The 27,776-nt window shown below is 42.3% G+C and overlaps 1 pseudogene; it reads left to right on the top strand.

Moving 5' to 3' along the window:
• Positions 1-658: 658 nt before the first annotated feature.
• LOC136157374 (M1-specific T cell receptor beta chain-like) lies at positions 659-17,463 on the top strand (annotated as a pseudogene).
• The last annotated feature ends 10,313 nt before the right edge of the window (positions 17,464-27,776 follow it).

The raw sequence follows: 27,776 nt of genomic DNA, 5'->3' as shown, positions 1-27,776 counted from the left end.
GGCCTTCTCAGCAAACCCCATGGTCCACAGTCTGCAATATCCAACAGTCCCCAAAAACTCTCTCACCTGGCGGGGGGGCTTGGGCTCTGGTATCTGCAATATTGTTTCCTTCATGGCCTGGGTTAGCCACCTTTGCCCTTGCCTGATCTTATACCCCAAACAGGTGACGTCTTGCCGGGCAATATATTAATTGTGTAGCAGAAGGACCTCTGGGTGGCAAGTCCGATATTCGTAGAGGTCCTCACTCAGAGCCTCATTCAACAAGATAGGGGAGTTCTTGAACCCCTGTGGGATTACCGGTTGGCCTTCCCCCTCGGTCCACTCAAAGACAAATATCTCCTGGCTCTGGGCCGCCAGGGGTAGGCTTAAAAAGGTATCTTACAAGTACCAAGTGTACTCAGGCAGCAAACTGCTCAGGAGGGTATACGGGTTAGAGACAGTGGGGTGTATGTCACTGACCCGTTTGTTGACTTCTCGCAGGTAATCTGTCCCCCCTGGCTTCTTCACTGGCAGTAAGGGGGTGTTCCAAGGGGATTGACACCGCTTGAGAATTCTGGCATCCATGAGACGTTGAATGTGGGGAGTGATTCTCCACCGAGCTTCCTGGCTCATGGGGTACTATCTCACCCTCACAGGAGTTGCCTAGGCCTTTAGCTCGATGACGACTGGATGTCTGTTTGGCCAGTCCCATCCCTGCCGTTTCAGCCCAGGCCAACGGGTATTTATACATCTCTTAAGGCTAGGGATACGCCTAGTCCATCATTCTCCCAGCTTTGTACTGAATAAAACCCAATGGCCTCTCCTTTCTTCCACAGAATCTTAGCATAATCAGTACTACTATGACACAGGAATGGGATCTCATTTCTCTCCATTTCCTGCTTTAACCACTCTCTCCCCAAGAGTTCTCACCTGCTTAAGCCTCTCTCTAGAAGGGACAGATGTTTTCAATAGCCCACCACTGATCAGCAAGGTAAAGTGCCACAGCTGTGAGTGAGTAACTTTCTGGGTCTGATCTCCACCATAGAGAGGTATAAAGCCTACATTTGGCAGGCTAATATTTTCAGGGTCCCCATACCTCAGATCTAACATGTAATCTTCAGCAGAATTTTCCAGTTCCTCATGACTGCAACTATCCAACATATCATTGGCCACAACAAGTCTCTTCCAAGTAAAGCAGCTGGGCATTCTGGTATCACCAAAAACGAATGGGACACCTGGTGGGTCTCCAGATCTACTTTTCGTTACCCAGGACTTGGGGAGGGGTGCCGAGTCTTGACTCCCCTAGTCACTGTCCTCCCCCGCATATAGAACTCGAGTTCCAGAGGGAGATTCTCTCTCTCTGGGTCGTACTTCTCCTCAGGTCCCTCTTAGGGCACTCGTTTTTCCAGTGCCCCTGTTCTCTGCAGTAGGTGCACTGATCCTTCTTTAGGGCCTGCCTTTCTGGTTTCTGTTTTTCTCCCGTTCAGGGGTCTCGAGGTTCCCTGAATTCTGTTCCGGCTTTTATCCCCACAAAAAGAATCTGGGTTAGCTCCCACTGGTTCTTCCGGTTTTCCCTCGTTCTATCCTCCCTGATCTTTTCAGCTAATTCCCTTTCCTCTTGTCGAATTCATTCTTCCCTTTCTTCTGGGGTCTCCCTATTATTAAATACCTTTTCAGCTGCTTTCAATAAATCCTGTATCGTCTGTTCTCCCAATCCCTCTATCTTTTGTAATTTCTTCCTAATATCTGGGGCTGCCTGATTTACAAATGCTAACAGAACTGCAGCATGTGACCCCTCAGCCTGGGGGGGTCCATAGGTGTATATTGCCTGAAAGCTTCCATTAGCCTCTCTAGGAAGGCTGCTGGGCTCTCAGGCTCTTGCCTTACTAAATCGGCTTTCTTGCTGTGGCCCGCAGGCCAGCCATCAGAGTCTGGTGGTACACTCGGAGACACTCCCTACCTTCCGCTCACTCAAAATCCCAGTTAGGCCGCAACAGAGGAAACCCCTTGTCCACGAGATGAGGCTGGGCGGTTGGCCTCCCGTCGGCCCCTGGGACCCGTTTCCACGCTTCTGCCAGAATTCACTCCTGCAACAGCTGCTGACAATCGTAGTGAAAGGAGAGTTTCACCTGGTTGGGCTCTAGTTACTGAGGCTCACATATTGTAGGGTCTTCAGAGTCCGCCAGAGTGTAGCCCTGGCCGGGACTCATCAATTGCGCCCACAACCGTTCGCCTGTTCACTGAAACTCAAGTCAGAGTAGGAACGAGACCAGAGACAATGCCGGCACACACACAAACACGGACAAACACGGAGAGCTGAAGACAAACACACGGACAGACAAACGTCGACCGATAACACAGTGCTGGGTTTTCGGGCCACCTGACCAGACCAGACTCGGAATCAGGAGAGGAACTCTCCTTCCCACAGAGCCGGCTGCCTTCCAGCGCGCTCGCTGGCCTCGGCCTTACGTCGGCTAGAGAAAGCTTTCTCCTGTGCCAGATACCTTCCTGCTTCACAGCAGGGCCCTGGAATTACTCTGGACTTTCCCTGTGCCAGATACCTTCCTGCTTTACAGCAGGGCCCCGGAATTACTCTGGACTTCCTGTCCTGCCTGAGAGAATGCTGGCACACACACAAACACGGAGAGCCAAAGACAAACACACGGACAGCTGACAACACAGCGCTGGGTTTTCAGGCCCCCTGAGTTTTCCTGAGCACCGGTGCTATTATCTATCCTTCCCCTCTGTCCTGGAAGTGTTCTCTTCCCCTGGTAAAGGGATCTTGGACGAGCCCCCCAAATGTTATGCCTGATGTCCGAATCCCCGAGTGGGAAGAGAGAAGGCTTCCAAGACAATACAACTCGCAGGAAGGGAAGTTTATTACTGACTCGAGCCAGGACTCTCCACCTGCAACCAACACAGTGGTGTGGGTCAGAGAGACCCGAGGCCAAGCTGTTACACAAATTTATAGGGTGAGAAGTGGATTGGTTATACGTTTGCAAAGCAATTTCATTGGTCAATACTTTCATGCGTGCGGGACTTTCCTGGGGGTTTCCGCCCCATTCCTAATTTCCTAATTGGCAAACATCGGTCAGTGTTAATTGGTTCTAATTGGCAAACAGTGGTCATTGTTAAGCGAGAGCTACCTGATAATCTTACCAAGTAGGAAGGCCTACTCCTAATCTAAGCTGCATTACTTCTGCTCGCTTCACACTTACAACTGGGCTTGAGAAAAGCCTGTAGTCTTGTGGCCATTCCTTGCAATAGCAACTGTCAAAGATTTGCTTGTGAGTCCTTGTTCAGTTGCTCAGTGATGTCTGATGTTATGATACAAATTATTCACGGCACATACAACTCACTGTGGGGCTTCAGCATAGCAGGTCGCCAGGCTGAGCCAGGCCCCAGCACAAGGAAATCAGGTCCAGGGTCCAGAAGAAAACTTTTCAGGGGAGGTGCTCAATCCTGAATAGGATTCAGTTTAGAGACGTTAACACTTAGGTTACGTCTTAGAGGATGGTGGGAGTTTTCCAGGCAGTCAGGAGAGAACACCGTGTGCAGAGAAGATGAACAGAAATAATCACAAATGACTCTGCATACCTAAGATGAAGAAGTGTGTGGGTATAAGAGAAGGTGAGGGTGATTTACAAGGTTGAGATTAGGAGCACTTCTGTACACCATTTCAGAGGCTTTAAATTTTGCACATGGGAACTGAAGAAACACTGAAACTTCAAAAGGGGAGGTTGGTGTTTGAAGGAAGACCCCCCTGAAGACAGAAGGCTTCTCAGGGGGCTTATCTAAATGGCCCCAATAAGACCTAATTTTTTTACCTTTTAATTTTAAAGTTTATTTTATTACTTTTCCAGCTTTATTGAGAAATAATTGACATACATCCCTGTTTAAGTTTAAGGCCTACAGCATGACAGTTTTGATTGAGATGTGTTGTGAAATGATTACCACAGTAGGCTAAGCTAACATTCATCTTATTCACCATTTTCTTCTCTCATGAATTATGCTTTGAATACTTCATAAGGCTTTAGAAGATTCATGTATCTCTGACTGAGCTGTGCTCATCCTAATGACTTTGAACAGAACTGTAGCAGTCTCATTATTTTTCTTCACTTTCTTTTGTGGGAGTACAGTTAGTTTCTTTACACTCTTGTGTTCATTTCTGCAGTACAGGAAAGTGAATCAGGCACATGTATACACATATCCCCTCTTTTCTGGATTTCCTTCCTGTTTAAATCACCACAGAGCACTGAGTAGAGAGTTTCCTGTGCTATATAGTAGGTTCTCATTAGTTATCTATTTTATACATTAAAGCCTTGTCCTGGCAAAGGGGCAGGATAATGTCTCCCGCATTGCAGGCTGATTCTTTACGGCTTGCAGTAACTCAATGAAGCTATGAGCCATACATGCCATGCAGGGCTGCCCAAGACAGACAGGTCATAGGGAAGCGTTCTGACAAAATGTGGTGCATTGGAGAAGAAAATGGCAACCCACTCCAATATTCTTGCCTGGCAAACCCCATGAATGGTATGAAAAGGCAGCAGTCCATGGGATCACAACGAGTTGGATACAACTTAGCAACTGAACAGGAACAAAGTGAATATAAGACCCAATTTTTAAAAAAAGTATTTCCTGTTGCTTTTATAGAAGTACAATGGAAATACCTATATTACTGGTAGTTACTGTTTCATTGAGGTACTGAAGGGTAATTGTCATATGCGTGGGTACGTGCTTTAGTCATGTCCTACTCTTTGTGATCCCACGGACTGTAGCCAGCCAGGCTCCTCTGTCCGTGGGATTCTCTAGGTGAGAATACCGGAATGGGTTGCTGTTATGGTTTTGCAGACTGGGACCCAGGGACGAGAGTCAACGAAGAGAAAGTGATGAAAAGAAGGACGTGGGGGACCCAAATCTCGAGTGAAACTAGGGTGCTATATGTCAGGCAGTGTGGGCTTATATTTTGTTATACAAGGAAGCTTCAGGCAGAAAATAAAGTTGAGCAAAAACACCAAAACCAGACTCATAAGCACAGTAACTAAGGAAATAACAATCATCATAGGGCCATAACAAGAGTAACTAGGGGAATAACAATGCCACAGGGTCAGAAGATAATCCATATCTTGAGAAATAGGAACATGACTGAGTAGTTTTACAGAAAAGTAAAAGGTTACTGAAAGGAATCCACGTATGCGCTCTGTCTCATGACCTCAGTCCTGAGAACTGCGTGCAGCTCTTCTCGTTCCTGTTTTATAGGAACTGATAGGGAACAGAGGGCCTTTGAGAAACAGAAAACAACATATAGGATTCCTTAAAATGAAACGTTCCCTGACTGGTTACCATTTTCTCCTCCAGGTGATGTTCCTGATCAGGGATCAAACCCCCGTCTGCTGTGGTTCCTGCGTTGCAGGCACATTTTTTACCCCCCAAGCCACTAGGGGAGGCCTGTAATTGCTACATCAGTAATGATGTGCTGCACTGTGTTTAGTCGCTCGGTCGTGTCTGACTCTTTGGGACCCCAGGGACTGTAGCCCACCAGGCTCCCCTCTCCATGGGGATTCTCCAGATAAGAATACTGGCGTGGGTTTCCATGCCCTCCTCCAGGGGATCTTCCCAACCCAGGTCTCCCACATTGCAGGTGGATTCTTTACCATCTGAGCCACCAGGGAAGCCCATTAACAATGACAGATCGGAGGAAAACAGTAAAGCTCTATTTGATCAGCAGTGCTTGGTGTGTTCCACAGAACAGAGCGACTCAGAGACAGAGGAGTGAAGGGTGTTTCTAAATTCATGTTTGGGGAAAACTGGGACTGATGGTACTGTTAGCTCCACACACACTTCATCCCTCACTCTCATCTCCATGACCCAAACCAGATGGAATCTAAGAAACCATGTTGCAGTGGAGAAAAGTACATAAAAAAATGGAACCATAGTGAATTTATTTCAAATAGTAAATGCTCAAGCGCAAGACCAAATGTATCATAGAAGGAAGGACAGTGGCAATTAGATGAATCAAAAATACCGAGTCCAGGGACTCCCCTGGTGGTTCAGTGGCTAAGACTTCATGCTCCCAGTGAAGGGGGTGTGGGTTCAATCCCACATGCCCCAACTAAAAAGTGTGCATGCTGTGATGAAGATGAAAGATTCTACATGCTGCAACTAAGAGCTAGGGCAGCCAAATAAATTTCAAAATAAGTTTTTATAAAAAAATATTGAGCCCATTTTTACTAAGTAAGAATATTGAGTAATGTTATATGGTTGCAAAGAAATGTTACAAGATGGTGAAATGTACTGAAGGAAAATATTATTGTAACACAACATTTAAAAACTTCAGATAAACAAGGACTATAACCATCATTTTATTGCAAGAAAACTATGCATGCTATGGCTGACAAAAGTGGCCCTTATTTTTCTCATGTAATTGGCTCTCTTTTTGTCATGCTATTCTGCCAACTAAACAGCCCACTGAGATGCTTCCTGAAGGTTTGCAGCAGGCTGAGCCTGGTTATTTTTCCAAGTGGAAACAACTTGCTTGATCTATATATCTTGACTTATAAAAATTTGTTACAACACATTCCTAAAGTGTAGAGTGGGGAACTGTGACAATTTCCACAATTATAATACAATGTGAAAGTGAAAGTGAAGTCCCTCAGTCATGTCCGACTCTTTGAAACCCCATGGACTGCAGTCTCCCAGGCTCCTCCGTCCTTGGGATTTTCCAGGCAAGAGTACTGGAGTGGGTTGCCATTTCCTTCTCCAGGGGATCTTCCCGACTCAGGGATTGAACCCGGGTCTCCCGCATTGCAGGCGGATGCTTTACCCTCTAAGCCACCAAGGATACAATGTAATGGGATCTGAAATGGAAATATTTTGGTTCATGTTACATAAATGGCAAGAGAACAGTAGAGGTTCAGCTCTGTACCTACTATTAAAAATTCATCATCAGCAGAAATTATGGCTGTTTCATTATTATCATTTTTAGTCTCACTGTTAGTGATCTTAAGCACAAAGTCAGTTAAGCACATATTAGACAATTTACGATTTCTTATGACTTAAAAGAAAGGATTACATTTGAATTATTTACCCAGGTGTGTCAAGGAAAAAAAAAAAAGATTAGACTTGCTTACTCATGACTAGAAATTCAATACAAAAAAAAGAAAAATTTTTTCTCCTCAAGCATCGAGGACGACACAAACATTCCAGCGCCTACTATGGTTCACTGTGAAAAAAAGTGTGCTTACATCAATAAAAATTAGACTAATGTTTCTGATGACTGTTTCTCAGGAGTAAGTAGACTGATCATCACAGCTTTATTTCCAGTGAGACACACTTGTAGCGTTTGTGAGCCTAAAACCAACACGCCAAGATCCAGGGCCACGGCGTCACGTATCAAGACTAACAACTGGGACTTCGCTAGTGGTCCACTGGGTAAGCATCCACCTGTCAATCCAGGGGACGTGGGTTCAGTCTCTGGTCTGGGAAGATCCCACATGCTGCGGCCAACTAAGTCCGAGAGCTACAACTATTGAAACCCGTGCACCCAGAGCCCACAACATGCTCCACAACAGCAAAGAAGAAGCCACCACAAGGAGAAGCCCTCGCACGCACGGCAACTAGAGAGCAGCCCCCTGTCGCAGCAGCTAGACAAAGCCTGTGTGCAGCAGGAAGACCCAGCACAGTCAAAAATAAAACAAAAATCAAAACCAAAGAAAAAAGACTAGCAAGAGGTCCACACTGTAAGTCTTAAATAGCAAGACTATAACTGTGCTGAAAAGGATGAAAAACACATTTATTGACTGCAGTGACCTACTCTAAGAAGGGAGTTTAAAAATAAATCATTTTAATGATCTTTGCTGAGTGTTTTTCTGCTTTTTGAAAACAACTTTCTGTTAAACACGTATTTTCTAAAGATCAATAAAGTGTGCTGTTACTGTCTTACATTCTTTACAACAGAAAGAATACATACACATGAAATATTTGAAAGTAGGAGTGTCTTTTTTAGAGTACTATGGTTATAGAAGGATTTATATGCTAGAGAAAGTGTGTATCATCTCCTAAGATGGTTCCATATTCAGGAGACAGTCAGCATCTCATTCTCCAGCTGCCACTGGACCCTTGGGCATTTCTAATGCTTTTCTTCATTTGACAATATCCTCAGTTGTGTCTGACTCTTTGCGACCCCTTGGACCGTAGCCCCCCAGGCTCCGCTGTCCATGGGATTCTCCAGACAAGAATACTGGAGTGGGTTGCCATTTCCTTCTCCAGGGGATCTTCCCGACCCAGGAATCGAACCTGTGTCTCTTGCATCTCCTCACTGGCAAGTGGATTATTTACCATTGCACCACCTAAGAAGCCTTAATATTATATTGGAAACTTAAAAACAAATCCTCAGTGTGATAGAGTTGGAGGTTAAATGTAAATCTAATGGCTGTTTACACTAAGTCAACAAAAACCTCTCTTTACCACCCCCTCTAAAGCCTTCCTGTCACTTGGAGCAGGAGTCACAGGCATCACAATAACTAACCTGCGCGCCCTGCGCCTCCTGAGTCCTGCTCCCACTCACTGGCCCCAGACAGGCCTCCTCGCTGCGCCCCCCGCCTCAGGGTCTTCGCAGGTTCTGTTCCCCCCCATGAGGACACGCTTCCACAAGTGTGCCCTCGTCTCTGGCACACATGGAGCTCCCGCACTCTCAGGCTATTGTTCAAATGCTACCTTCTTAGAGAGATACCCTTAGCCATCCTTACAAACACTGTATCATCGACAGAAATTCCCTAACTCGCTTCGCTCTTGTTTTGTTCACAACACTTAACGACATATATCTCTGCAGTTTCCCTTGTTTATGGATTTATTAATCCCCCATCTTCTCTTTCTGCCCATAGACCTTGAGCTCCACGAGGACAGGTTCCGACTGCTTATCCAGTGCTTGCAACCCTAGAGCCTACACAAGTGCCTTTGTATCCAATCAGGTTTTTTTTTTTTTTTTTAATGGAGTATAGATGCTTTACAATTTTGTGTTCATTTCTACCACACAGCGAAGTGAATCAGTTATACGTGTACATAAACCCCCTCATTTCTGGATTTTCTTCCCTTTTAAATCACAACAGAGCACTGAGTTCCCTGTGCTATACGGTAGGTTCTCATTTGTTATCTATTTCATACATAGTAATGAGCGTGAGGGTTAATTTCATATCAAGGGAAATATATATATATATATATTCTTTTTTTTTTAACCATTCAATAACATCTGCTTCTGAAGTCGCATCTTTGAATGAGAGGTATCACCAGCACATCAGCTTGCAGCGACTGTGCTCATCCTAACCCTATGCTGCCTGAGGCCCTGCAATGACTCCCACATTCTCCTCTGGTCCACACTGAAAGGGGACAGCACAAAGCCTTACTAGTAAAATCCCACCACCGGATTCTGGTGACTCAGTCCTGACATTACATTGGAAGTTAGCATCAGGGCTGTGCATGGAACTGTTTCAAAGGCTGAATGCAGTAATCCAAGCCAATATTCAATCAACACACTATTTAAACAAAACGGGGGTACTCTCATCTGCTCACACATATGTTTTTATTGATTCTTCTTTTTTCTCAAACTTCGTCTTTTTATTTCAGTACTACAAAATGGACTTTAAGCTGTTAATTTGGAAGGCTGTTTTTTTTTTTATGTCATTTTTAAATTGTCTTATGAAACAATATCATGTTTACTCAGGCAAACCAAATGCCATAGTCAGAACAGTTTAAACTGATGTTTATTTTAAAATAGTTTCTGCTCTGTTCTCCAGATGATTCACCTGACTTTGCTTCTTACCTGTCAATACCACTGACCTTTTGAACAAATTTAGCTGGGTTCTGGATTTCCAGTGAAACTTTTTATGTAAACATACAAACTCAGAATTATTCAAACTAGGGACATGATATAATTATAGTGCACACATAATGTGACTTTTAGATATCTTCCACTTGGATTCGGCATCAAGATGTCTGTCTAGATAAAAAGAAACATCTAGATAAAAAGAAACAGAGCACCCACCCAGCCCAGGTGGGAGGCATGAGTCAAGTGCTCGGGCCTGGTGGGCTGGGAAGACCCAGAGGAATGGGGTGGACAGGGAGGTGGGATGGGGGACCGGGATGGGGAATACGTGTAACTCTATGGCTGATTCATATCAATGTATGACAAAACCCACTGAAAAATTAAAAATTAAAAATTAAAAAATTAAAAAAAAAAGAAACAGAGCAATCTGCATTTCACCCTGAAAGTGCACTAACTAATTTGTTTGAGCACATAAAAATTATCCACAGCTTATGTTTGCTTTCCCAAGCTAAAATGTGTCTTCAAACTTTATTGCTTCATTCTTTTGTTACTCCCAATCTTATTTTTATTATATTACTATTATCTTGTTCTAAAACACTTGTTTATTTCTTTGTGGAGAATAGCATTCAGGTATTACAGGTTCAGATTTGTTCTAGGCAGTTTTTGTTCTTTTGTTCACACAAGGTTGAACATTTCTGACAGCTTTCAAAGAAGAGATTGGAATTCATTGAAAAGCAGCATTTTCTGTGATAAAACACAGCACATATTAAAGGTGTGAAGAAAAAGTCACGAAGGGAAAACTAACCTCAGGTCACGGAAAAATGAGAAATTGCTGACAATTCGAAAGTACACATGGAGAAAACAACGTAATTATTTATTTTTCTGGGCTTTCTTCTTCCTTAGGCTTTTCTGGTCTCAAAAAATATCAGAAATGTATGTGGATCCAAAGGTAGATGACAATGAGGTGAAAAGCTGATGTTTGAATGTACTGAAGACAGGATGATATTAGTGGTTAAGACGAGTGCATCTAAGAAAGGATTTGCTTCCCATGATTCCATAATGATTAATAATTGAAACTGTGCACCCTTGAAAATCAGTTCTGGGACAGGGGTAAAGACATGCATCTCTGAAAGGCACTGCAACTCCAGGAAGGGAAGATATGCCTAGATGCATGGTTACAACTTTTTCTCCTGAAACAGTTTGTGAAAACACTGTGGTTTTAATACAACTTTAATCAATGTCAGATCACCACTGCAGAGCCTTCTTGGGTTAAAGTTAATTTAATTACCTGTTTCTCTGATAACACAGTTTCAAAGATGACTTTGCCCTTAGTTCATCGCATTAAATATTGTTTCATGAATAGAAAAATAACATAATTTGATTCTGTGTTACCTTACTCAGCTCAAAAATGCACAGTAGTTGTAGTAATTTATTATTGAAAGTGGACTTCTGGTGGCTCAGTGGTAAAGAATCTGCCTGCCAATGCAGGAGATGCGGTTCAGTCTCTGGGTTGGGAAGATCCCCTGGAGGAGGACATGGCAACCCACTCCAGTATCCTTGCCTGGAGAATCCCATGGACAGAGGAGCCTGACAGGCTATATAGTCCATGAGGTCACAAAAGTTGGACACAGCTTAGTGACTAAGCATCCACCACCAATATTGAAAGTAGAAATATACTCCCTAGAGCAAAAGAGTTAATGTACTCATTTGCTATTGATTCTGAAATTTTAAATGAAAATTTGAATGAATACACAAACACTTGCATATGTATTTACTTGTCTTTCTGAATTCTGAATCAATAATTAAAAATAGCCAGGCTCCATGTGAGTTACCAATGACAGCTTCTTGAGTCATTTAGAAAGTGTTCATGAGAGAAAAAGGAAAAATTCATAAAGTGATTTAGCTATCTGCACAAACCAATAAATATTTGCAAATTTGCTGCAGTTCTTCTCAAATACTTGTCTTTCTCGAATATATTCTGTTTTAGTTCATGAGATTTCCACCCCCTATCCCTGGGAAGGGAAAGGGTTAATACATAAGCCAAGAAGGTAAAGCAAAGTTCATGACTTTTAATTTTTTTTTCATTTAAATTTATAAATTTTTAGCTTTTTTTCAAATAATTGAATTTTGACTCATATACCTTCATTACATATTCCACTGATTTTTTGAGGGGAGGCCTGATATATATATATATATATATATATATATTTAAATTTTTGTTTGGAGGATAATTGGTTTACAATGTCTTGTTGGTTTCTGCCTACAACAATGTGAATCAGCCATGAGTATACATATGTATCAGCCTAGAGGCATGGGATGAGGTGGGACACAGGAGGGAGGGAACATTTTTATTTTTACTGTGCTGGGTCTTCCTTGCAGCACACGGCTCTTCTCTAGTTGTGGCTCATGGGCTTAGTGGCCCAGTGACTTGTGGGATCTTTGTTCCCTGACCAGGGGTCAAACCTGAGCCCCTGCAGTGGAAGCATGGAACCCTAACCACTGGACCACCAGGGAATTCTTTTCTCCCTTTTCTTATCCAAAAATACCAGAAAGTATTTTACAGGCCACCTGGATGATGTGAATTTTTTAACAAATCAATTTAAGTTGTAAGAAACAGATAAAAATCATAGACAGCTAGGAAAGGAGAAAGTGATGATCAGGAGAAGGTTTTGCTTAAAAAACAAATAAACATAGGATTACAAAATTAAGAAAAAAATAACTCATGCCAAAGTATCATCCATGATTTAAGCTACAATTATGGAATTCACACATAGTATGCTGACATTATGAGACGTACTTAGGTAGAAATGGACTAATTTCAGTAAGAAGCAATACAGTAGGCATAACACAAAAACATTAAATGTGAATGATAAAAGAATACATTAGAAGAAAATCCTTCAACTATAACCTGCTGAGACGTGTGTCTTGCAAGACTTCCATAACAAGATTAAGCCAGAGAAGCTGAGTTCATGGAAATAGAGTATTAATAGATGGTGGTGAATGCACTTTACTTGAAAATGGGGTGTTAAACATCAATATCCAACATATCTTTGGTACAATTACATAACAAATTGGGTAATGCATTTAAAGAGCATTATTATTGTGTGGTACACAGAGAGCACTCAATAAACGCCAGGGCTTATTATTAGGGAGATGAATGCAAGTAAGAGGACCATGATCGTCCATAAGGCTCAGCTATTTCTTGTTGAGGCTCACTTACTGAAAGACTGACTCCAAGGCTTCCCTGGTGGCTCAGGGGTACAGGATCCACCTGCCAGAGCAGGAGACCTGGGTTGCATCCCTGGTCCAGAGAGATCCCGCATGCTGTGGGGCAACTAAGCCCCTGAGCCCCAACTACTGAGCACGCACATCATAGCGCCCAGGAGCCGCAAGTTCTGAGTCCACGTGCCACAAGCAGCAAACCTGCACACCACAACGAGAGAAGCCACTGGAATGAGAAGCCCATGCGCTGCACCTAGAGAGTAGCCCCTTCCCTGCAACTAGAGAAAAGCCCATGCAGCAACAAAGACCCAGCGCAGCCATGAATAAGTAAATACATAAATAAACTTTTTTTTTTTTTTTTTAAGAAGAAGGAAATGGCAACCCACTCCAGTATTCTTGCCTGGAAAATCCCCAGACAGCGGAGCCTGGTGGGCTACAATCTTTGGGGTCACAAAGAGTTGGACACGACTGATATGACTTAGCATGGCAAACATTTTTTACAAAGTCTGACTCCAATGATCCATGCGTGATTTTGAGCCTGTTTGGTTCTGCCTCATCACAGAACTGTTAATATTTAATGGAAGCAACACAAGGAGTGAAATCTGTTCACTAAAACCTGTTTGTAAGGCCTTCCTCATAACCTGCAGAACATCATAACGTGTGCGTTTTTGACTCACCGGATTCTGCTGCTTCACACAACAACTCAAATAGGTTCAACCACACTCTCTGGTAAAAACATGTCAAGGGCATGCTTGGGGTTCAGAAAATGGGGTGTCCCCTCTGCCCGCTAGAATGTACAGTTCACAGGATTGGAAACTGCCTGGCCCATCACACAATATTTTCTTCAATAAATACTGGAGAGGCCTTTTCCACCACGTTTCGCATTTTTGAACTTGCACTTGTCTCACATTTAAAGCAAAGTGTTACTTGCTCTTTCCCCTGTTTTGCTTTGTTTACCACCACAAAACTCCTCTCTAAGTCTTCTATTCTTAAATTCTTCATCATATCCAGACCTTTCTGTATAGAATCTTAGTGGCCATATTCAGAGCTAACAACTAAATAAAAATTAGGGAAAAAATTTTTTTTCTCCCAATGCAATTAGGCAATGCATTTTTTTCTCCTGGGTTCAATCCCTGGTCAGGATGTCACAAACAAGACCAGGTACAGAAAAATAAATAAATATTTATAAAACAAATAAAAGTTTCTATTTCTTATGAGATTGTTTCAGAAACATTTCAGACCCATGACACTGCATTTTCATACTCTTGCAAAAAGGGTTTTACAATAATCAGTGCTATAGCTTCATAGATCATGACGTTGAGAATATTCCTCACCAAGGACTAGATAGGTCTTAAGTGATATGACATTGTGGAATTTACCACAGTCCAATACTGGTCTTCCATTTTGTCTGTATTACAGTAGTAAAAGGTACAAATAAAAGCATAAAGATACCACAGTAAAAATAAATGAGTACTGTGGTCGAGAAAGCGAGGTCAAAGCCGCTCCATAGTTTCTCTGGGCCTAGAGCTCCTCCAGGCCCGCCCCGTGCCCCGTCCCCCCTCCGGCTCCTCAGGACGCCCGCGCTTCCTCACTGCCCTGCCAGGTTCTCAGATGAACTCAGGAACTCCCCTGCAGCCACTCCTAACAGTCATTAGGAGCAACAGTTAGAACTGGACATGGACCAACAGACTGGTTCCAAATAGGAAAAGGAGTATGTCAAGGCTGTATATTGTCATCCTGCTTATTTAACTTATATGCAGAGTACATCATGAGAAACGCTGGGCTGGAAGAAACGCTGAAGCACAAGCTGGAATCAAGATTGCTGGGAGAAATATTAATAACCTCAGATATGCAGATGACACCACCCTTATGGCAGAAAGTGAAGAGGAACTAAAGAGCCTCTTGATGAAAGTGAAAGAGGAGACTGAAAAAGTTGGCTTAAAGCTCAACATTCAGAAAACTAAAATCATGGCATCTGGTCCCATCACTTTATGGGAAATACATGGGGAAACAGTAGAAAGAGCATCAGACTTTATTTTTTTGGGGTTTATCCTGAGGAGCTCAACCAGGTCCTTACATTAAATATCAGTAAGAAAACCCTTTATACTCTGACAGAGAGAGCACTCTGTTCTTCTTTATAAGACTGCACTTGGGGAAATATAGGAGCTCAAACCTAACCCACCTGGGTGTCATCAGAGTCTAACTGAAGGAGCAGAGAGAAACAAATGAAACATATGAAACAAGTTGTTGTTCAGTCACTAAAATGTTTCCGACTCTTTGGAACCCCATGGACTACAGCACTCCAGGCTTCCCTGTCTTTCATGGTCTCCTGGAACTTGCTCAAACTCATGTTCACTGAGTCGGTGATGCTATCTAACCATCTCATCCTCTGTTGTTCCTTCTCCTGCCTTCAATCATTCCCAGCATCAGGGTCTTTTCTAATGAGCTGGCTCTTAGCATCAGGTGACAAAAGTATTGGAGCTTCAGTATCAGTCCTAATGAATACTCAGGGTTGATTTCTTTTAGGATTGACTGGTTTGATCTGCTTGCTGTCCAAGGGACTCTTAAGAGTCTTCTCCAGCCCCACAGTTTGAAAGCTTCAATTCTTTGGCGTTCAGCCTTCTTTATGATCCAACTCTCACATCTATACATGCCTACTGGAAAAACTATACCTTTGACTAAACACGCACCTGTTGGCAAAGTGATGTCTCTACTTTTTAATATGCTGTCTAGGTTTGTCATAGGTTTTCTTCCAAGGAGCAAGTGTCTTTTAATTTCATGGTGCAGTCACCATCTGCAGTGATTTTGGAGCCCCCTCCCAAAATACAAAATAGTCTGTCACTGTTTCCATTATTTCCCCATCCATTTGCCATGAAGTGATGAGACGGGATGCCATAATCTTAGTTTTTTGAATGTTAAGTTTTAAGCCAGGTTTTTCACTCTTCTTTCATTCTCATCAAGAGGCTCTTTAGTTTCTCTTTGCTTTCTGCCATAAGGGTGGTATCATCTGCATAACTGAGGTTATTGACATTTCTCCCGACAATCTTGATTCCAGTCCGTGACTCATCCAGTCCCACATTTCACATGATGTTCTCTGCATAGAAGTTAAATAAGCAAGGTGACAATATACAGCCTTGATGTACTCCTTTCCCAACTTTGAACCAGGTTTTTGTTCCATGCCCAGTTCTAACTGTTGCTTCTTGATGTGCATACAAGTCTCTCAGGAGGCAGGTAAGATGATCTGGCATTTCTATCTCTAAGAATTTCCCACAGTTTGTTGTTATCCACACAATCAAAGGCTTTAGTGTAGTTAATGAAACAGAAGTAGATGTTTTTTCTGGAATTCTCTTGCTTTTTTTATGATCCAATAGATGTTGTCGATTTGACCTCGGTTCCTCTGCCTTTTCTAAATCCAGTTTGTACATCTGAAAGTTCTCAGTTCACATACTGCTGAAGCCCAGCTTGAAAGATTTGGAGGAATACCTTGCTAGCTTGTGAAATGAGCACAGTTGTGTGGTAGTTTGAACATTCTTTGGCATTGCCCACCTTTGGGATTGGAATAAAATTGGACCTTTTCCAGTCCTATGGCCACTGTTGAGTTTTCCAAATTTGCTGGCATACTGAGTGCAGCACTTTAATGGCATGTTCTTTTTTAGGGTTATGAAACAATACTGGCTGGAATTTTATGCTCAATTTATGTAAGACTAAAGATAAACAAGAAATCTTGAGAGACATCAGAGGGGGGAAAACCAAGAAAAGCATCTTGTCTGGTGTTGAAATAACTTTCTAGGTCCAAGATTGAGCTGCTCCTGCCTAAGGTGCCATGGCAGCAAATTAAAACCTAACACAGAGTGCGGGGCTCTTCCTCTGTGCTCCTATGAGCAGTATTTGGGCCACCAAGCTCACAGTCGTAGACGATCTCAGCCAGGTGCACCCGCCCAAGGTGGCTGTGTTCGAACCCTTGGAAGCAGAGATCTCTCGGACCCAGAAGGCCACACTCGTGTGCCTGGCCACGGGCTTCTACCCCGACCACGTGGAGCTGACCTGGTGGATGAACAGGAAGCAGGTCACGACTGGGGTCAGCACAGACCCTGAGCCCTACAGGGAGGACCCCACGCTAGATGACTCCAGATGCTGTCTGAGCAGCCAGCTGAGAGTGACTGCCGCCTTCTGGCACAACCCCCGCAACCACTTCGGCTGCCAAGTCCAGTTCCATGGGTTCATGGACCAGGACAAGTGGGAGGAGGAGGACAGGGCAAGCCTGTCACCCAGAACACCAGCACTGAGGCCTGGGGCAGAGCAGAATGTGGTGTCACCTCCGTGTCTTATCAGCAAGGGGTCCTGTCTGCCACCCTCCTCTATGAGATCCTGCTGGGGAAGCCCACCCTGTGTTGATCAGCGCCCTGGTGCTGATGGCAATGTTGAAGGAGAAGGATTCCTGAGACCAGCTCCAAAAGTGCATCCCGAGTCTTTCTTTATCCTGGCCTTGGATTCTCCTCAACATCTTTCCAGTCTGTGTTCCTCAAGAGTTTCTCTCTCTCTTTCTCTTATCTCCTTCCTTTATGGATGTCTGCCCCTTCTCTCGGCTGCCCTGCAGGTGGAGTGCCACATCCGAGCATGTGAAGTTGACTGAATCAATAAAAGTGTCATGATGGGCAAAAAAACCCAAAACTTAACATGACTTTTGTGTCTCTGGGCATAATTCTTCTCTGAACCAGAAACACTGCATATCCAGCCAGTCAATCCCCAAAGGGCAAGCCAATTCTGGGCTCTACAGTTATTTCCTTGCTCCTTCTCATCCTAAACAAGGTTGACTATGTTGCCCAGTCAATCAAAAATTTCATATTTGTCTCCATCTTGTTCTTCATTCTTTCTTAGAAAAGTTTCTTGCTTTCTCCCCCATTTTGCAGTTTTCCTAGTGGAGACTGTTTGCTTCATGAAGGGTTAAAGTTTGAATTGCATAAATTTTCTTTAAGCATTCTCTAACACCCTAAAGGAACAAAGTTAAGGATTACATTTGATTTCTCAGAATCCATGAAAATAAGAAAAGAGTGCAGTATTTAGTGCTGAGAAAAAATGACTAACTTAGAATTCTATATCTTGCAAATTTATCTATCAAAGATGGGGGAGAAATATATATTTTCTCAGCCACACAAAGACTGAGTGAATTTGTTGCCTTGCAAGAAATGGTAAAAATAAGTTGTTTAGAGAAGGAAAATAATAAATTGTTTAGACAAAAGGAAAAAACAGTTGTTTAGAGAGAAGGTCAGAAACTCAGGCCTACATAAAGTAAGAAAGAATAAGTGAAGTCAAAATAAACTTTTATTTTTCTTATTTCTCATGTATCTATCAGATAACATTTTGTTAAATAATACTATCAACCGTATATTCAATTATGTAAGCATATATTATATGCTTATATATGCTAATGCATGCTTGTATATGGGCTTCCCAGGCGGCTCTGCAGTAAAGAATCCACCTGTCAATGCAGGAGATCCAGGTTCAATCCCTGGGTCAGGAAGATCCCCTCGTGAAGGAAATGGCAACCTACTCCAGTATTCTTGCCTGGGAAATCCCATGGACAGAAGGGCCTGGCGGGCTACAGTCCGTGGGTTACAAACAGTCGAGCATGACTTAGTGACTAAAAAACAACAGCAACATGCTTGTGTATAAATTTAAAAAATGACAGAGATACAAGGGATTGAATGAAGCAAAGATACATGGGATCGAATGAAGGGTCTAGGATTATTTTGTTGTTTTTAGGTATTTATACTACCTTTGAATTATGACATTATTTGAAAGTGGCCTTTGATTAGCTGTAAATGTATGATGCAAGCTCTACAGCAACCACTAAAAAAAGTAAAAAAGAATATTTAAGTTATATGCTAATAAAAGGGAGAAAATGACATCATACAAAATGCTCAGGTAAAATCACAAAAGGCAGGAAAAGTGTAGAAAAAAATTAGACAGAAAAGGGCAACAAATAAACTACAGTAACAGATATGGTAGATACTAATCGAACTACATCAATAACTATTTTGATAGTCAATGATCTAAATGACCAATAATTGATTGTAAGCTGGATCAAAACAGCAGACTCAGTCATACATTGTCTATAGGAAACTCATGCTGTGTATAAAGACAAACAGAGGAAAGAAAATACACTTGTAAACAGTAGTCAAGAGAAAGCAGGATTAGCCTATTAATTTCACAGAGAACAAACTTCAAAGTGAGGAAAGGTATCAGGGATAAAGAGGGCATTAAATAATGATAAAGGGATCAGTTATCAGGAAGACATAACAATCCTTCATGTGAATGAACCTAATAATGGATAAACTGTGTGAAGGAGAAACTAATAGAATTGCAAAAGACATAGGTAAATCCACTATCCGAACTGGAGATTTCAACACCTGTCTGTTAGAAATGGGCAGATCTTTAGGCAGAAAATCAGGAAGGTCACAGTTAAACTCAACAATAACATCTAAGAACTTCCCTGGTGGTTCAGTGGTTAAGAATCTGCCTTGCAATGCAAAAAGGACATGAGTTCAAACTCCAGTTCAGGAACTAAGAGCCCACATGCCATGGAGCAACTAATCCCGTGTGCTGCAACTATGAAACCACATGCTTTAGAGCCCACACCCCTAACTATTGAGCCTGCACATTGCAACTAGAGAGTCTGTGAGCGGAAACAAAAGATTCCACATGATGCAATGCAGATCCAGGATGCCACAACTAAGACACAACACAGCCAAATAAATAAGTATCAAAAAAATAACATTCATCAACTGGATACAATTCACATCTTTTAATGATGGCCACAACAGAACACACGTTATTTTCATGCTCACATGGAAGGTTCACAAAGATATACCATACCACATTCTGGGCCACAGACACACCTTAAGAAATTTAAAACAACAAAAGTCATGCAATGAACTTCCCTGTTGGTACAGTGGGTAAGAATCCGTGTGCCAATGCAGGGGACACAGATTTTATCCCTGGCCTGGGAAGACTCCACATGCCACAGAGCGACTAAGCTTGTGCACCACACTTCCTGAACCCGTGCTCCAGAGCTGTGCTACACAAGAAGTGAAGCCACCCCAAAGGGAAGCCCATGCACCACAAGTGGAGAGAAACCCCGGTCCATCACAGCTAGAGAAAATCCCATGCAGCAATGAAGGCCCAGCATAGCCAAAAGTAAATTCTAAAAAGTGAAAGGAAACTACAGATCTCTCATGAACATAAACAGAAAAATCTACATGAAAATATTAGCAAATAGAACCCAACAAAGTATAAAGATAGTTATACACCACAATCAAGGGTGGTTGATCCCAAGTATGCAGAGTTGGTGCAACATTTCTATTGATTTTAATTTTAAAAAGAATAATAATCCTGGTTAATCACATCTGGCTTTTAAATTTATCTTGTTAAGTAAAAAGATAGAAAAAGCAATAACTCAAAAGTTTGGCCCAGGGATGTTCACTTCAGCTCCTGCTACGTTTGTGTCTCCCCTAGATTCACGCATTAGATCTTGATGTCCATGTGATGGTGTTAGGAGGTGGGGCCCAGGGGAGACTCTTCATTGTGAGGGTGGAGCCCTCAGGAATGGGGTCAGTGCTGTTACAGAAGGACCTCGGGACCCCTCCCCCTTTCTCCCTGTGAGGTCCCCGTGGACCCAACCCTGACCCTGACTGGAACCACACTTGGGCTTCAGCCTCCAGAATCATCTATTGTTTATAAGCCTCCAAGACTGTGTCTTTTGTTATAGCTGCCCAAAGGGACCAAGGCCCTGCTCTTACTCTCCTCCCATGAAAAAGGTTCTGTGTGTGCGTTGTGTGTGTGTGTGTTCTGTGTATGTGTGTGTGTGTTCTGGGTGTGTTGTGTGTGTGTCCCACACGTATGGTGTGTGTGTATTCTGGGTGTGTGTGTTGTGCAGAATAAGGCCACTGACTCTCACATTTTACAGGTGATGAGACACGCACAGTTCCCTCCATCCAGGCTCTTTGCTCCAGATCATCTTTCGTTGTCATGAGGGTGATACTCTCTCATCCATTCAACAAAATGATTGTTTGTTGCATGCTGGGAGACGTGGTAGGAAGTGAAGGTCTGATACCCCAAGTTGGGTGGCCCGTGGTTGTGGTTGTGGTCCTCCTGCTGGGGTCCTAGGCTCTGGGGACCATCTGAGGGTAGGCATGTTCTCCATGTTGTTACGTCTATCACCGGAGACCATCATAAAGGAGTTGGTGATGGAGTTTGCTTGGTCCTCTCAAGATCTCTGTTTTCCTTGGGGATCTCGAGCAAGGGTTCAGGTGTCCTGGGTTTGAGAAGCAGATTAATCACACACATTCATCCTCAGGAACTTCCATGTAAAAGCCAGTCTGATGGATCCACAGGCCAAGAGTAAGTTGCCATCCAGGAGTGCTCACTTGAGTTTTTTCTTTAATGGTATTAGTAAGAGAGTGCCCTGGATCTGGCCTCAGTCCCCACTCAGAGAAGTCTCTTTCCCACAAACTATTTGTACTGAAACAGTCTTTGCAAACAGTACTGAAAATAAAACTAACCAGCAGGAACTGACAGTTATAGCCCTGAAGAGTTAGAGGGCTTCACCATTCCTTGTTTAACATTGAAAATGCTGTTTTGATAAAAAAAAAATTCTTCAAATCAAAGCAAACTGTGTGTTCCCAGCTTCTGCTTTGCTTCAGGTCTTGCAGTATTTAAATACCTATACAGACGACGAGTTTGCTGATAAGACTGGAATATGAAGGACTTTGCTAACGTTTGGTGATATGATCAATTTAATAGGCTGAATATCCATTCTAGCTTCTGAGAACTCAATTGTGCTCAGCCTTTATTCTCTCTGTAAAATTTGCTTTAAAAAAAAGAAATAAAATAACTATTAAATGATTGTGCTCAGTCATGACCTTTGCGACTAATAAATGATAGTGCTGAGCTGTGTCCTTTGCAAACTGTTAAATGATTGTGTCACGTGTACTCTTTGTGACCCCGTGGACCGTAATCCGCCAGGCTTCTCTGTCCATGGGATTACCCAGGCAAGAATACTGGTGTGGGTTGTCATTTCCTCCTCCAGGCATCTTCCCAATCCAGGGATCAAACCTGCATCTCCTGCACCTCATTCATTGACAGGTGGATTCTTTACCACTGAGCCACCTGGGAAGTCCATAAATATAAATACCTGAAAGAAAAAGGGAAACAATTTGCTGCAGTCACACAGCCTGGAATGGACACGTTTCTTGGTCAAGTATTATTATCTAGAGCTTTCTCCTGGCAAGGAACATAGACATCTTTTCCAGTCAAGGTTGCTTCTAATTATACTGGCTTGCTTGACGTTTTATTAAAGTTTTGATAAGAACAATAACTTGCAACACTAAAGGGTTTAAGCAAGAAGACACACATTGTGTTTATTAAACAGACAAGACCCTGTGCTTTGGGCTGGAGGAATGTTTTCTTTCTACATGAAATTCCGTGCGCATGCACTCTAGTTCTCTAGATGAAACTTGCTTACCCATGCTCCTTGAGGGTAGCATGAATACTAGCTTACTCAGAGAGGTGAGACTTAGGCAAAGGAACAGTGTTGAACTTGGGTTTATAGGAAGTTCTAAAGCTCCATGTGCCCAAGGGAGCAAAGTTACAACACACTGGTTGTTGCCCTGAGGACTAAAAGCCTTCTAGTCTTTCAGATATAGAATATCGAACACCCTTTTCCTGCAATCACAAACTATGGAAGACAGAAGATGTGCTACTTCTTTCTCACATCCTCAAATTATTGAAATTATCTGATAAAGGAAGATACTAAGTTAAAATACCATACCATACCTGGATCTACTCAGCAATTTTCCAATTAAAAATCCATGGCAACTGGCTAATTTGCCTGTTTCATTGGTTCTACAAATGTTTCAATCTATTGTTCTGTGTCCTGTCTTAGATTTACAGTGATACATATTAGCAAAGCAAATGTTAGTTATCTGAATGTGTATATAACTGCTCCTATCTATGTAAATCCCACCTACATGACCTTTTAAAAATGTATCAAATAGCCTCCGTCAGCATTAACACTGCTGGAGAAATCTAATTCCAAGGTTATCATAATTAAAATGCCATTAAACATTTAGTACCCTCTCCCTGTGATTGACAAAAGAATTAAACAGTGTTTGCATCAGAGCTTCTTCAGTTCCTTCTTTTTCATAATTTCACATTTAATACCATCTTTCAGTTTTATCTAAAATAAATACTTTGCTAGAAATTCTCATTTGATGAGAATTAAGAACCTTTCAAAACATCATGCTACTTTCTGCCTCTCTGTTATTAATCATTTTTATGAGTGAAAGACACAAATAGATACAAAGATACATAAAGACCCCTGACTTGAGTCCCATCTATGAGGAGGGCTGGATGATGGCCATTCTGACTGGTGTGAGGTGGTACTTCAAGTGTTTTACATTTCTTATAATTAGTGATGCTGAGCATCTTATTATGTGCCTGTTGTCCATCTATTAGTTTGGGGCAAATGTAAATATGAGTTAGAACTATGAGTTTTAAATCATTATAACTAGGCTCAAACGTATCTTTATTGATCAAAATAGGAACCATTAGAATCAACACATTTTTTGCCAATGATAAATAAGTTTGTTTATTCCTGTAGCAAAAAAAAAAAAAAAATCTATGCTTCGGGATATGACAGACTCTTGGACAGCAATTTTTGCATCTTGCTGGTTGTGGAAGCATTTTCCCTGCAAAATGTCGTCAAGATGCTTGAAGAAGTGGTAGTCATTTGGCAAGAGGTCAGGTGAATATGGAAGATGAGGCAAAACGTCGTAGCCCGATTTGTTCAACTTTTGAAGTGTTGTGCCAGCATGAGGTGGGCCACTGTCATGAAGCAGAATTGGGCCCTTTCTGTGGACCAGTGCTGGCTGCAAGCCTTGCAGTTTTGGTGCATCTCATTGATTTGCTGAGCATACTTCTCAGGTGTAATAGTTTCACTGGGATTCAGAAAGCTGTAGTGGATCAGTTCAGACTGCAGACCACCAAACATTTACCATGACATTTTTTTCTTGCAAACATGGCTTTGGGAAGTGCTTTGGAGCGTCTACTCAGTTCATCCGCTGAGCTGATCTTCAATAAGACATATTTTGGAAAACGGTACATATTAAATGATTTCATTGAAATGTTTGCTATTATAAGTGTAAGGTGAGTGTGGAGAAAAAGAGAACGAGCCAGACAGTCAGGCAGAGAAATATTTATTATAGGAAGAAAGCAAGTGACTGGCTTTAGAGAGAAACCAGTACTCTTCCTTCACAGCCAACCCTTCTTATACCCTATCGATGGGAAATTGTGCCCTGAAGGGAGGGGGCCTTTGTTTATCTTCAGATAAACCCGCAGCTGGGGTCTTGTGATCATGTAGTCAGAGGGGTCTTGTGGTCGGGTCGGGTGGTCACATAGTCCTGAGAAACTGGCACCAGCAGGGAAAAGCAGGATATCACTTTAAGGAAAAAACAGAATGCCACAGGGCAATGTAGCCACTGTGACTTCATCCCTTGTTTGGCAGGTCACCACAATGGATCATCTTTAAATAATATGCTATGAGCCCCGTGTGGACCTAACAAGTCCATCTGGGCAAAGTGTATGCTATACTACACACACATCAACATATGTGTTACTGTTGCATTACCTGAAGAGAGAAGTTACATTTTTAAAGGCTCTCATTTGAGTTTCAGCAGAGAAGAAAGGATAAAGCCTTTTGATAAGTAGTCTGTATAGAACACAATAACATTTACAGAGCCTTAGCTTCCATCAAGGAGAAGGAAAAGGAGTACACAAGGCAAGTAAAGCATTGTTTCCTTCACCCTGGATCCCCAGAAACGTTAGCCCAGATGAGAACAACTTTCTTGCTGGAGCTGTTACGTAGGGAGCAAAGCCTTCCTCCTCAGATCGGAGGGACACCGTGTCTCAGAGGGGGCTGAGGATGTACAAAATGAGAGGTGAAGCATTTCAGCATCAGAACCAGAGGAGGCAGAGACGCCCTGGACAACCACAGTTCACAAAAGGACCAAAGGAATGGATTTCACTGTGTGTGTTCGTTCCAACTTGGCCAATTCTTTCTGTATTTTCTTAGAGTTTCCATAGAGACAAGACAATGTCACAAAATGACCCTCTTCTAAGCCACAGAGAAACAGCACAGATGTGAGAACAAAGAAACCAAGAGAAGAGAGAATTTAATTTAAACTTATAATGATGGGAAATGGAAAAAAAAATCCTTTTCTTTTGCTGCTGTGATTACTTGGAAAGGCAGTAATTTTGCTAAACAGACTTTTCTGATTATGCTCAGGAATGGCCTTGCACTTACTGTTCTACTGCAAGCCTTGAATAAAGGAATTCCGTAGAACGAAAATTCTGGAAAGAGCTATTTAAATGCTGTTTTACAGAGAAACATTGACTTTTTCTCCTCAAGTATTCTCTTTTTAAAAAATTATCAAAGTTATACATATATGGGAAAATTCATAACTTACTGCAAAGCAAACAGAAAGTTTTAAATATTTTCTGTGATTCCACTACCCAGAGAAAACAGCCACTAATGATTTTTCTGATTAGTGTGTGTGTAGATAAACCCACAGTTCCCTGCTATCTCTCCACAGCATTCCACTACATCAGTTTCCTGTTTGGAGGCTTGGGTATTGCTGTGTTTTTAAGAAATGATTTCAAACTATTACGCAAGCAAAGCTTTAAATATAAAACCGAAATTATATGCTCATTACTTCCTTCTGAAGAATGGAAGTGCAAAATTCAACTACTGGAATTGTTTACATGTATGGCTTCCATAAAATTCTCTTGTGTTTAAGTTACTTCATGGCCTTCCTTGGTGGTCTAATGGTGAAGAATCCGCCTGCCAGTACAGGGGACACGGGTTCGATACCTGGTCCAGGAAGATCCAACATGTTTTGGAGCAACTAAGCGTGTGAACCACAACTACTGAGCCTGTGCCCTAGAGCCTGTGCTCTGCAACAAGAGAAGTTGCAATGAGAAGTCCACACACCACAGCTAGAGAGTATTCTCCACTTGCCACAACTAGAGAAGGGCCTGAGCAGCAATGAAGACCCAGCACAGCCAAAAATAGACAAATAAATGAATGAATTACTTCACTTGGTTTTTAAAACCATCTTGTGAGCTGGGATAGGCGCACTCTGGCCATGGTTAAAAGTTTATCTTATGGATGAGTAGATTGAAGCTGTTTAATGGAAACCCACAATTGAACTGAGCTTTATCACTATACATTCTGCATGATTTTATAACAGCAAACTGCAGAGATACCCACGGTGTATTAAAGTGTTGTTGAATGTAGCAGTTGTAATAAATTGACAAAGTGAAAGTGAACGTTGCTCAGTTTCGTCCTATTCTTTGCAATCCCATGGACTGTATAGTCCATGGAATTCTCCAGGCCGGAATACTGGAGTGGGTAGCTGTCCCCTTCTCCAGGGGATCTTCCCAACCCAGGGATCGAACCCAGGTTTCTTGCATTGTAGGCAGAATCTTTACCAGCTGAGCCACTAGGAAAGCGCAATAAATTGACAGATTTATTATAAGCGACCGTGTGGCGAGACACCGAGAGTGGCACAGCTGGGTTTAATACGATGCGCTGAGTCAGCTGCAGGCTTGGTTCGTGGAGACGCTCCTGGAACTGGGTTTTTGTTTTAGTGCTTTTAACAAAAGTCACCACGCAGAGCCACTTTAAATCATCACAATTTTGCCTCCCCTGTCATCCCATTTTCCAGTTAGTTTTGCTGAATACACGCCCCTTCCCCTCCAGACCAGTCTGTCTCTGCCACTGGGCAAGGAGTAGACAGCGTGAGGAGCTAATTGTGCCCCAGCTAATGGAACGTGTCCGAGCCCCCGTGTCCTGGCCTACTGAAGTGAAATGCTGATTCAAGGTACTGATGAACCTTCTTGCAGAGCAGCAATAGACACACAGACTTGGAGAACAGACTTGTGGACACAGTCAGGGAAGGGGAAGGTGGGGTGAGTTGAGAGAGTACCATTGACATATATACACTACCATTTGTAAAACAGACAGCTAGTGGGAATCTGCCGTAAGACACAGGGAGTTCAGCGCTGTGCTCTGTGATGACTTAGGGATGGGGAGGAGGAAGGCTCAAGTGGAAGAGGATATATTTATACCTTAGCTGGTTCACTTTGTTGTACGGCAGAAACCAACGCGACATTGTAAAGCAACTATACCCCAATAAAAAAGGAATGTATGTAAAAAAAAAAAAAAAGACATCCCTCTGGACCTGCCATGTACCTCAAACAAAATAAGCAATAAAGAATATTTTAATAATCTTCAAAAGAAAAAAAAATGTTAAATATTTCAATTCTAATTTTAACCCAACCCAAACTACTACACTGAATACCAATATATTGCTTAAACACATAAATCTTATCCATACAAAGTCCTACTCATCCTGGTGGGTGATGTAGCTTAATAATTAAAGTGAAGCCCTGTAAATGCCTGGATGGATTTAATAACCCCATAAACACACAAGTTCTAGTGTACTAATGTCTAATATTGATATAATTACACGTGTAATTATCTAAATCCAGTGAAAATGGTCTCTAAACATAGAAGATTAAAAGGAGCAGATACCAGGTGCATAAAAACCATGCCTTGTGTAACCCTGCCCCATGGGAAATGTCTGGAATGAAAGGTAAGCCCTAAGAGGAGACTCAACAGGTGGAGAACCCACCT

Source organism: Muntiacus reevesi, chromosome 2, assembly GCF_963930625.1.
Source record: "Muntiacus reevesi chromosome 2, mMunRee1.1, whole genome shotgun sequence".
Taxonomy (NCBI): domain Eukaryota; kingdom Metazoa; phylum Chordata; class Mammalia; order Artiodactyla; family Cervidae; genus Muntiacus; species Muntiacus reevesi.
The sequence above is the reverse complement of the archived record's forward strand: the minus strand, read 5'-3'. Positions and strand labels throughout refer to the sequence as shown.